At 38.9% G+C, this 12,421-nt stretch overlaps 1 protein-coding gene across 1 annotated transcript in view; it reads right to left on the bottom strand.

Moving 5' to 3' along the window:
- LOC103207094 (STAM binding protein) overlaps positions 1-12,421 on the bottom strand; it is a 37,030-nt gene that overhangs the window by 18,679 nt on the left and 5,930 nt on the right. The gene's annotated exons all lie outside the window — the stretch shown is intronic.

Genomic DNA, 12,421 nt, shown 5'->3' with positions numbered 1-12,421 from the left:
CGAAGAAAATGTCCAAAAGACCCTGAGGCAAGGCAACTCCCTTTTCCTGCACAAAGGGTCTTCAGAGGCACAGGGAGCGAGAACAGGCCCATCAGACAGGCCATGCTCCCTATGACATTTCCACATCCCTATGAAGAGTAATAGGGTGTTTCTTTCTCCTCCCAAATCAGGTGTGCAACAGCAAGCTCTGGACTCCTGGCAAAAAAACAAAAACAAAAACAAAAAAAACCCGCCTATCCTGTGCCCTAAAATATACCTCCAAGAAAGACTCTGTACTTGTGACATCAACAAGTTTTCAAAGGAAAGGATCTCTGTTACAAAGCATTCTTCAGAGCACAGTTTGGCAGCCAAGGCCAAGAAGCTAACAGAACACCCATGCTCGATAATGATCCATTACTGAAAAAAATAGAAATGTATTTGTGTGGTAAGTTTGTGTTTAGAGCCTTGTGGAAAAAAAACATCCCTCGTCTGTATTATCCTTCTTGAAAACACCTATGCTCTTAAATGCAGTTTAGCTTCTGCATAAAGTTTGTGCTCCGCAGTTTCATCAATAAAAGACTGATTATTTCATTTGTTTGATGAAGCAATCTCCAAAAAGGTGTGAGGATTAGGGAATGGCTGGTGATTGTGGATGAAGTTAACTGTGTGATTTTTAACTCAGACTTTTTTTGCTTTGGGATTCTTATTCTTTCAAAGGAAAATATTCCCTGCATCATATTAAGCACTGAGATGCTTAACTAGTACATGTGTTTTGCGTATAGAATATGTATATACTGCTTATGTATTGTATATTACAATCTTTGATGAAAAGTTCTTAGAATCAAACAAAAACCAAACCATTTGCCATCTAGTCGATTCTGGCTCACAGTGACCCCATGTGTGTCACAGCAGAACTGTGTTCCATTGGGTTTTCAATGGCCTATTTTTTGGAAGTAGATCACCAGGCTTTCTTCCAAGTGTCTCTGAGTGGACTAAAACCTCCTGTCTTCTGGTTAGTGGCCAAAAGTGTTAAGCATGTGTACCACCCAGGGACTGCTAGAGAAACATAAGATGCTAGATTTTCTCTTTCAGTTCTTGTCCTTGGTTATAAAGTTCAGTGAGGAAACAAAGTGAATTGACTCGTAGACCTCTAAAATTTAGAGTATCTACTTAGTGACAGTAGAAACAAACAGAAGCTCAATAACTTGTCACAGATAGAAAGTGACAGACAGACTCACAAATTCAACCCTGGCAGGCCAGTTCCAGTCTATTCTTTTAATCACTATACTCATTAAAAATATAGTATACTATGTTGCCTACACATAGCTCCTAAAATTTTCAGAACTATTAGAGGAATTCTGAACATATCTTTCAAAAGAATTAAGCTGTAATAAATAAAAACTGAGACCAAAAACAAATAAATTGAGGGTAGCTTGCCCATAAACCTAAAATACTGTACTGTAGTTGGGATAAACTTATCCTTTCCATTTTCTGTCCACAGAGTAAGTACAAATATAGGAGAAAGCCTCAATTAGAGGAAAAATAAGACACACACACACACCCCCAAGCCAGCCCTCTAAAAACGAGCCCTTGTACATCAGTTCTATACTTGTTGCTGTTGTTATTTGCCGTCAAGTCGCCCCTGACTCATAGCGACCCCTCCTTGGGTTTCCGAGGCAGTATCACTACAGAAGTAGGATTGCCCAACCTTCCTTCCGAGGAGTGGCTGGTGGGTTTGAACCGCCAGCCTTCTGGTTAGCAGTCAAGTGCCTTAGGCACTATGTTACCAGAGCTCCTCAGTTCTATACTAGGCACATCAAAATTTTATTTCACCTTACTGGTTACCAGCTGAGAGTGTTAACCATTTATGCCAGTCAGGAACACAACCAATCACCAGGCCCCTTAGATAAGGATAAATCCTAAAATCAAGATAATTCTAAAATTCTTCATTCACTTTAAGTTCACGAATAACCTCTAAGTTTCTTTGAAGCCTATATTTAAAATGAGTATGGATTCATTTGTTCAAACCATAACATCCTGAAGAGGGTATTAAGATAAGTAAGATACAGTTCCTATGTTTAATAGGCTTAGAATTCAGTAGCTCTGTCACCTTGGCCCCAAAGGCCAAAATCAATGTTCACTATCTTCAAGAGCCTGGGTATACTTTGTACTGAAGCCCGAGTAAGCCAAGAAAGTATCATGTCATTAAATACCATGATTTATGTTCACAACCTAAAAAACTAGATCATGAAACCCAAGGCCAGAGATTTCTGTGATTCACATTTCTTTGACCAGTGCTTTATATATAGAGGCACTCAAACACCTAGTAAAATGGTCATAAACCCTTTGGATGAGTTAAGGTATAAAAAAGTATATATAATATACTGTTTGTTGCTGTTGTGCCAAATTCTACTCATATCGACCCCACATGCCAGGTGTTCTAGGCTGTAATCTTTATGGGATCAGATCACCAGGTCTTTCTTCTGCAGAGCTGCTGGGTGGGTTTGAACCACCAACCTATCAGCAGTTGAATATTTAACTTTTGTACCACCAGGCATCCTTATATAATTTGCTATCTTTTGTGTAAGAAAACAAAAAGGGCAGTAAGTAATACATGTGTGTGTTTATTTATTTAATTAGCTTGCAAGTATACAAAGAAACACAGGAAGGATATACTGGAAAGATTAAAGTAGAGAGCGGGGGAAACAGAATGGGTGAGACAAGAGTGAGAGTGAAACTTTTCACCCTACACCTTTTTATGTTACTTTGATTTTGAACCATGAAATGGAATTCAGTTTATAAGTTAGGATGAAATTCCCAAACTTGTACAGTATACTTTTCCCTTGTTTTAGCAACTGCTGTCAATTTTCTGAATGGGGGACATATGGGCAGAAAAGTCCTTAGAAAACAGAGAATGGGCAATATGATCCATTATCCATACTGGAGGTGACAGAGCTTAGTGGTTAGGAGGGCAGGCTCTGGAGCTGGTATATCTGGGCTCAAATACTGGCTTTACCACATACTATCTGTGTGACCTCAGGCAAGTCATTTAATTTCCTCATTCCTCAGTTTCCTTATTCAGATACAAATTAATTACCTGATAGGGTTGCTAAGCAGCTTAAAGAGATAAAATCTACAAAGTGCTGAGCACAGTACCTAGAACATAGCTAACATCTGTTGTGCATTTATAATATTATTTTTTTAGTAATAAACAAAACAAATAGTGACAGAGTAAACCCTAACATAAAATAAGGATTTTAGTGAGTAAATGTACCAATACTGGTTTATCAAATACAACAAATGTACCATACTGATACAAGAAGTTAATGACAGGAGAAATTGTTTACAGGATGGAGAGGGGGCATATGGGAATTCTCTGTACTTTCTGCACAATTTTCCTATAAACCTAAAACTGTACTAAAAAATAAAGTCTACTATTAAAAAAAAAAATGTGGGCAAGAACAAGAGATGAAGATGCTAACACCAGGGCTAGAAACTTTCTAGACATAGAAAACTGTGGCCCACAGGTATACTGTTCTCTGGGGCTGAATCTGGTTTCAGGCTACAGAGAGGAAATGTACCAAAGCAAACAACGATGCAAGAACACTACCAAATAAATCTAACAGAATAAGGGAAAAAGGATAAGGAGAAAAGTAAATACAAATTACATATATGAAATGGTGCTCAACTTTATTCCTAATGATGGAAACTCAAATTCAGATGCAATGCTGTTTCATCCATCACACTGGCATAGGTTTAAAGGGTAGTTATACCTAGTACATGCAGGGTGTAGGGAAATGGTTGTCCTCATGCACTGTTATCCTGTCAGTCAACATAACCTTTTTTTGGGGAGGTGGAGTTAGAAGGGTAGGAGATAATTACTGAAAATATATAATATGTATAGATCCTTTAAATTCACAATTCCACTCCAAGAATTTATCCTAGAGATCATCACACAAGTGTACAAAGATATTTATAAGATTATTTTGTTCATAATGTAGGAAAAACCAAAAACCACCTAAATGTCCATTAATAAGGGCTTATTTAATAAATTGTGATTCACTTAAATGTGCAGAACAATGTATTCATTCATTTGTCAACAAACATTTATTAAGCATCAACTATGGGTCAGGTATTTTGACTGGATACAGTAGTCAAAAATCTCTCCCACTCAAGAGAGTATCCAATACAGTGAGGGAGCAGACAATAAATAAAGCAAAAAGTAAGGTAGGTAATAAGTGCTAAGAAAAAAACCATTAGTAGGGAAAGAAATGGGAAGTGCTGAGGGAAGGGTTGAAATTTCAGGTAGGGCATCACTAAGAAGGTGGCATGCAACTAAAGACGTGAAGTGACTGAGCCATGAAGGTTTCTGGGATAAGACTGTTAGAGGAGAAGGAACAGCCTGAAGGCAGAATGAGATGGATCAATATGTTCTGATATGGAAAGATACTACTGTTAAGAAGCAAGCTGCAAGTCAGACTATATCATATGAACCCATTCATGTCTTAAGAGAAAAAGGATACACATGTGAGCACCTGTGTGCTTATCCATGCATAACTATTTTCCTCTACACACAGAAACCTAATGGTGGTTACCACCAGTGGATGGGATTTTTCTTTTTGAGTTCCTATCTCCCTTTCTTTACTGTTTGAAAATTTTTAAAATCATGAACAAATATTAATTTTACCTGAAAATAACCAACTTAGAAAGGCAATTAGAAATTCTATAGCATGAATGTATTAAAGACTCTTAACTCACTTCTTTCAATCTTAAAAGTTAACTAGCAAAGTATGCATGATCACAAAGGAAAACCCTCATCAGTCTATAAGCTCCAGCGGTAAGTATTTTCACACAGGTGACAGATATGTTCAGAAAGAGGGTGTGTGTTGTACAAGGTTCACAGCGTAGACGGGCACTGCCTGCATACTCTGTAGTTCCCTCTATGTAGTCCAGTCCATGACCATAAAAAGCTGTGAAAGAATCCACTGTCTGGTTTATTGTCTGTGCTCATTGTGAAAATATGTACTGATTTAATATGCCGAAGATCTTTTTCTCCTATACTGGGGTCTGCAAAAGGCAAGCATTCCTACCACTGAGGGGGAAATATGCCTGAGATCATTAAGATGCCTGAACTGCTACAGGAAAAAGAACAAACATGCCTTTTTAGATCCTGAATTAAAGTACCCGCAAAACGTTTAGAACAATGATTTTCAATTATAGGGGAGGCAGAGGGCCAGTGAGGTAGATGCCTACCCTGCTCTTTCCTCTCTCTTCAGTTATAGTAATTGCCAGAATGGGCCACTGTTACTGACAGGAAGATACCAACCAAAATATAGTAGAAAACATTCTGAGCTGTAACATTTTTGCAACTATTGAGGACTTTGAGTTCCTAGAATCAGTCTGTAAGAAAAATGAAGGTAGCTACATTTATTGCTGTTGGTAAAGCCAATCAAACAAAGCCCCAAATTCAACAAACTAAATAAATGAGTGCCAAACTCCCCTGTACTCAACTCTCCTCCAGCCTAGTTCATCATTAAACACCATAAACAGGGACAGACTCCCCTTATCAATCTTTGCTGTTTACCCTAATATTCATGTCACTCAAAGTAGCACCAAGCCACATAAAAAAATCAATTTATTAAATATACAGATACACTTAATTCTATCTCCTTCTTGCCTCCTTAAGGAATTTATTGCTACAACTCACTTTTTTTGTATTATCAGCCTCTCCTCCTTCATACGTCCTAGAGACTCCCATCTTAAAGTACATACACACATACACACATCTGTCTGCCGTCAAGTATTTCCCTATTTCTATACTTTCCTTCCTTTCTGTTGTTGTTGTTGTTGTTGTTTGCCGTCGAGTCGGCCCCGACTCATAGCGACCCCTCCTTGGGTTTCCGAGGCAGTATCACTACGGAAGTAGGATTGCCCAACCTTCCTTCCGAGGAGTGGCTGGTGGGTTTGAACTGCCAGCCTTCTGGTTAGCAGTCAAGTGCCTTAGCCACTATGCTACCAGAGCTCCTTCCTTCCTTTCTAAACTTCTCCAAAAAGTTGTCTGTACCAAGGACTGGCAAACTATAGCTTCCAAATCCAACTTGCCACCTATTTTTGAAATAAAGCTTTACTGGAACAAAGCCACACTCATTCGTTTATGTATTGTCTATAGCTGATTTCACATTACAAAGCAAAGGTGAGTAGTTGCAACTGAGACCAAACGGCCCACAAAGTCAAAAACATTTAATATTTGGACTTGTACACAAACAGTAAAGTCCCAGGATGGCACAAACTGTAAGTGCTCAACTATTAGCCAAAAGGTTGACATTTTGAACCCACTCAGAGGTGCCTTGGAAGACAGGCCTGCTGACCTGCTACTGAAAGGTCACAGCCTTGAAAACTTCATGGAGCAGTTCTATTCCGCATACTACAGGGTCACCATGAGTCAGAATCAACTCAACAGCAGCTAACAATAACAGAAAAAGTTGCCAACCTTTGGACTATACTTACCATCTCCACTTTCTTAATATCCCTTGACTTTTTAACCTACTTCAATCTAATGTGTCTCTAGCCTTCTAGTGAAACTGCTTACCATCATCAATAACATGTTACCTAACTCAAAGGCCACTCTTATGTCCTCACCCCCTGGCACAAGCAGCTACTCACCTTCTGCTGACTTCCATGACTCACCTTCTCCTGGCCTTCCTCCTGCCTCTCAAACCTTTCTTCTCAGTCTCCTTTGTTGGCTCAACCAAGCCCAGGGCTCAGTCCTGGGCTCCATCTCTTCTCATTCCACAAGCTCATTCTCAAAGATCTTTGATCCTTTTATGTGAAATGGGCCCTTCTGACATCTAATAAAGCCCCCCTTCTCAGAATAATTTTTAAGGTATAATAATAATAATAAAAAAAAAATGGGAGCTCTGGTAGCATAGTGCCTAAGGCACTTGACTGTTAACCAGAAGGCTGGCGGTTCAAACCCACCAGCCACTCCTCAGAAGGAAGACTGGGCAATCTACTTCCATAGTGATACTGCCTCAGAAACTCAAGGAGGGTCACTATGAGTCGGGTCCAACTTGACGGCACATAACAACAACAATAAAAAAAATATAAAGGATTATAAGAGAAACCAGTTTTACTGAAATACAGCTTTTGGAAAAGAAAAAAACTGACATTTTAACCATGTGCTTCTTTATTAATGCATTAAATAACAGGATTTAGTCTTGGCTCTTGTTATTTAATGCATTAATAAAGTCACGGGTCATAAATCTCACCACTTGTCTGTCAATTTGTCATACTGCAGTAGCTCGTATGCTGCTGTGATTACTAGATGCTATGCCACCAGTATTTCAATACAAGCAAGGTCACCCATGGTGGACAGGTTTCAGTGAAGCTTCCAGACTAAGAGAGACTAGGAAGAAGGACCTGGAGATCTACTTTTAAAAAATAAATTGGCCAGTGAAAACATTGTCTGATACAGTACAGGAAGTTGAGCCCCTCAGGTTTGGGAGGCACTCAAAACATAACTAGGGAAGAGTTGCCTCCTCAATGTAGAGTCAACCTTAAGAACATGGATAGAGTAGAGCTTTCAGAATCTTCATTTGCTGATGTGGTACAACTCAAAATGAGAAGAAAATAGCTGTATACATCCATTAATAACTGGAATGTGGGACGTATGAAGTATGAATCTAGGAAGATTGGAAGTCATCAAAAATGAAATGGAATTTTGAGACCAAGAACAGAGTTGATGTACTGAACACTAATGACCCAAGAGCAGATGAGTTGTGTGATGACATCTAGGACATAATACATAAAAGGTCATTAAAAACACAGGGAAGAAAGAAAAGACCAAAATGAATGTCAGAAAAGTCTCTGAAAGTTTCTCTTGAATGCAGAATAGCTAAAGTGAATGAAAGAAATAATGAAGCAAAAGAGTTGAACAGGTTTCAAAGAATGGCTCAAGAAGACAAAGTAAAGTATTACAATGAAATGTGCAAAGTCCCAGAGTTAGAAAACCAAAAGAGAAGCACATGCTCAGTATTTTTCAAGCTAAAAGAACTGAAGAAAAAATTCAAGCCTCAAGTTCAATACTGAAGGATTCTGTGGGCACGATACTGAACAACACAGAAAGCATAAAGAGAAGACAGAAGGAATACAGAGTAACTAGGAGCTCTGGTAGCATAGTGCCTAAGGCACTTGACTGCTAACCAGAAGGCTGGCAGTTCAAACCCACCAGCCACTCCTCGGAAGGAAGGTTGGGCAATCTACCTCCATAGTGATACCGCCTCGGAAACCCAAGGAGGGGTCGCTATGAGTCAGGTCCGACTCAATAGCAAATAACAACAACAACATATCAAAAAGAATTGGTCAACATTTCCAGAGGTAGCTTATGATTAAGAATCTATGTACTGAAGGAAGAAGTCCAAACTGCACTGAAGGCACTGGTGAAAAACAAGCCTCCAGGAATTGACAGAACTCTAATTGAGATATTTAAAAAAATGGATGCAACACTGGGGGCATTCAATCATCTAGGCTAAGAAATTTAGAAAACAGTTACCTGGCCAAACGACTAGAAGAGATCCATATCTGTGACAATTCCAAAGAAAAGTGACACAATATAATGCAGAAATTATTGAACAATATTTGTATCACACACAAGTAAAACTTTGCTGAAGATAATTCAAAAACGGTTGCAGCAGTACATCAACAGGGAACAGCCAGAAATTCAAGCCAGATTCAGAAGGTGGAATGAGGGATATCATTGGTGATGGCAGATGGATCTTGGATGAAACGCAAGAATATAGAACAATGTTTACCTGAGTTTTATTAACAATGCGAAGGTATTTGATGATACAGATCATAACAAGTTATGGATGACACTGAAAAGAATGGGAATTCCAGAACAGTTAGTTGTGTTCATGAGGAACTTGTACATAGACCAAGATGCAGAATAAGGGGATATTGCATGGTTTAAAATCAGGAAAGTTGTATGCAGGGTGGTATCCTTTCATCATACTTATTCAATCTGTATGCTAAGCAAATAATCAGAGAAGCTGGACTATATGAAGAACAACTCAGCATCAGGACTAAAACTCATTAACAACCTGTGATACGCAGATGACACAACCTTCCGTGCTGAAAGTGAAAAGGATTTGGACCACTTACTGATGAAGATCAAAGACTATATAGCCTTCAGTATGGATTACACCTCAACATAAAAGAAAACTAAAATCCTTATGCTAGACCAATAAGTAGCATCATGATAAATGGAAAAAGGATTGAAGTTGCCAAGGATTTCATTTTACTTTGATCCACAGTCAATGCCCAAGGAAACAGCAGTCAAGAAACCAAACAATGTCTTACATTAGGCAAATCTGCTCTAAAAGACCTTTTTAAAGTGCTAAAAAAGCAAAGGTGCCACCTTGAGAACTAAGGTGCACCTGACCCAAGCCATATTATTTTCAACCTCTTCATATGCATGTAAAAGTTGGACAATTAATAAGGAAGACTGAAGAATAACACATTTGAATTATGGTGTTGGCAAAGAATATCGAATCTACCATGGACTGCCAGAAGAATGAACAAATCTTTCTTGGAAGAAGTACAGCCAGAATGTTTCTTAGAAAGGAGCATGGTGAGACTGTCTTGTGTGCTTTGGACATGTTATCAGGAGGGACCAGTCCTTGGAGAAGGACATCATGCTTGGTAAAGTAGAGGGTCAATGAAAAAGAAAAAGACTCTCAAGGAGATGGAGTGACACAGTGGCTGCAACAATGGGTTCAAACAGCAATGATTGTGAGAATGACACAGGACTAGGCAGTATTTCATTTTGTTGTGCATAGGGTCACTGTGAGTCTGAACCAATTCAATGGCACTTAACAACAATAACAAGCCATGGGTTTAGTGTACTGTACTGTAATTGTGAAGTATGGATAAGTGTAAATGGTATTTTGAGATATTATCAACAACTGTAATGTAATATGAAAAGATCTTGATTTCTACTGATGACAAAGTCACAAATACTATTAACCCTACTGTGGTTTGAGGTCTGTTTTAAAAATTGAAGAATATACTAAATTTCAGTTGTTGTTGTTGTTGTTGTTGTTGTTGTTGTTGTTAGGTGCTATGGAGTCAGTTCCAATCCATAGCAACTTTATATATAACCTAATTATATGTTGCCAGGTCCTGCATCATCCTCAATCACTGCTATGTTTGAGCCCATTGTTGCAGCTAGTTAAAAGTTAATAAAAACAAGAAAAAAATTCCCCATCCAAGTTTATGGGCCCCTGAATTCTATCAGTGAATTTCTGTGGGCTTCCCAGGCCCCAGATTAAGGACAACTGCACTAGAAAGTTTCAGCCTTTCTCATGTCTTCAGAATTACCTAGTCTATATGTTTATATTTCCAACCAAGACCTCTCCTCTGAGCTCACAGTGACATCTCTATTTGACATCACCTCCTACTTGACATCTCTACTTGTGTATCTCAGGCATCTCAAACTTAAAATTTCAAAAGCAAATTCCCTTATCGCCCAACTCCTTTTTGACACTGCTCCCCTCACCTCAATAAATTGAACACCACATCTTAAGTTACTCAGGCAACCCAAGGTCACCCAACCTGCAGTCTACTTAACCAAAATATCAGCAAGTGCTAAGGTCCCTGGGTGGCACAGACAGTCTGCACTCGGCTAGTAACCCAAAGGTTGCCTGTTCAAACCAACCCAGAGACACTGCAGAAGATCCAGCTTGGCAAGCAGCTTCCATAAAGATAACAGCCAACTGGGCTCTGGAGCCTATGGAGTCTCTCCAAATGAACACATAAATAAATATCCCAAACTATCAGCAAGTCCTGTGGACTCTTCCCTCCAAAATACCAACTCTCTTTTGCTTCTTTCCACACTACCACACTACCTCAAGCCACCGGCATCTCTCCTGAACTGTAGCAAGAGTTCCCTGACTACTCTGCTTGCCTTCTCTCAACCATTCACCACATAGCAGCCCAAAATTATATTTTAAAATAAAAGTCATACTAGGTGACAACCTCACTTAAAACTTGTCAGTGCTTGCTACTGCTCTCAAGATAAAATGCAAACTCCTTCCTGTGGCCCATAAGGATCTGGCCCTGCTTGCCTTTCCAACCTCATTTGGAGTCACTCCAAATACAATGATATTTCAATTCCTAACGCATGCTAAAACCTTTCCTATCTAGAAGCTTCTGAACACACAAAAGTAACCTCTACATTAAATTCTGTGCCATGCTCTTGGATCAAGTCTATCACATCCTTCAAGTCTCAGCCTAAATCTTCCCTTCTCAAACAGACTTTTCCCTGACTATGTTATTTAATTAGATACCCCTGCTTATTCTGGCATAACATGTTGCCTTCATAGCAATTTCCTTATTTTATAACAATATATTTATTTGCTTACTCTGTTTATTGTCTTCTCCAACAACTAGAAAGGAACATCAGTAAGGGCAGGGGTCATGTCCATTTTACTCACCACCATATATTAGTGCCATGTAGACAACAGATATACTGACCATTTATTTGTTGTTGAATATGGTCTTTGACCTCAAGGCACTTTCTATATGGAGCAATAGGATTCAGAAAGCCCTTCAAAAAACATCTGATTGAGTCCATGCTTCTACTTGATTGCAATTAGGGATTCTCCAAAGGAATTGTGTCCCTGGGTCTCATTCTGGGGAGAACTATCTACGAGGTTACTAGAAATATACAAGAATACAATTTCTACCAGCAGTGCAGCCAAAGAACTGTCTCAGGAAAATAAACATTGTGCCTTCTTTGCCTAGGAATGAAAAGCTCAGTCTAGCAATGAGAGGCAAAATGTAATTACAATTCCATGAAACTCTGTCAACACTGAGTCCACATGACAGGGAAAGATAGCACTGATGGACTACAAGCTCTCTGAGGAAATAGGCAATACTTCTAAATTAAAAACAAAACAAAAAAAATATTTGTTAAATACAGTATTTTTGCTTCACTCTGAAAATTATAACATGAACTCTAGATAGGCTACTCTTCCACCTACTCTTCTTTAGAGCAGTGGTTCTCAACCACCAGTGATTTTGCTCCTCAGAGAACATTAAGTGATGTCTGGAGATAGTTTTGGTCATCACATTGTGCAAGCATATATCTCTGAAAGACATGTAAAAAACTAATGAGTGATCATCTCCAGAGACAGGAACTGAGGGCTTAAGAGAAGAGTGGTAGGGAGACTTTTTAAAACTATATATATCCTTTTATGACTTTGCGGTGTAGTAAATTACTTAGTGTGGCTTTTCTACCCATAAGTCTTTGTAAACTCCAAGGTGGGAATTGCTATTAGCAACTGAGGAGATCCTGATTTTAAAGTCGCCCACCTGGGTTATTTCTGTTGGGCGTGGCACAATACAATGTTCTGGGAGGTTCCCACTCTCTCTCACGTGCTTA

This window comes from Orycteropus afer, unplaced genomic scaffold, assembly GCF_000298275.1.
Source record: "Orycteropus afer afer isolate SDZICR_OR568_19922 unplaced genomic scaffold, OryAfe1.0 scaffold00354, whole genome shotgun sequence".
Lineage (NCBI taxonomy): Eukaryota > Metazoa > Chordata > Mammalia > Tubulidentata > Orycteropodidae > Orycteropus > Orycteropus afer.
This window is presented reverse-complemented; position numbering and strand designations above follow the sequence as displayed.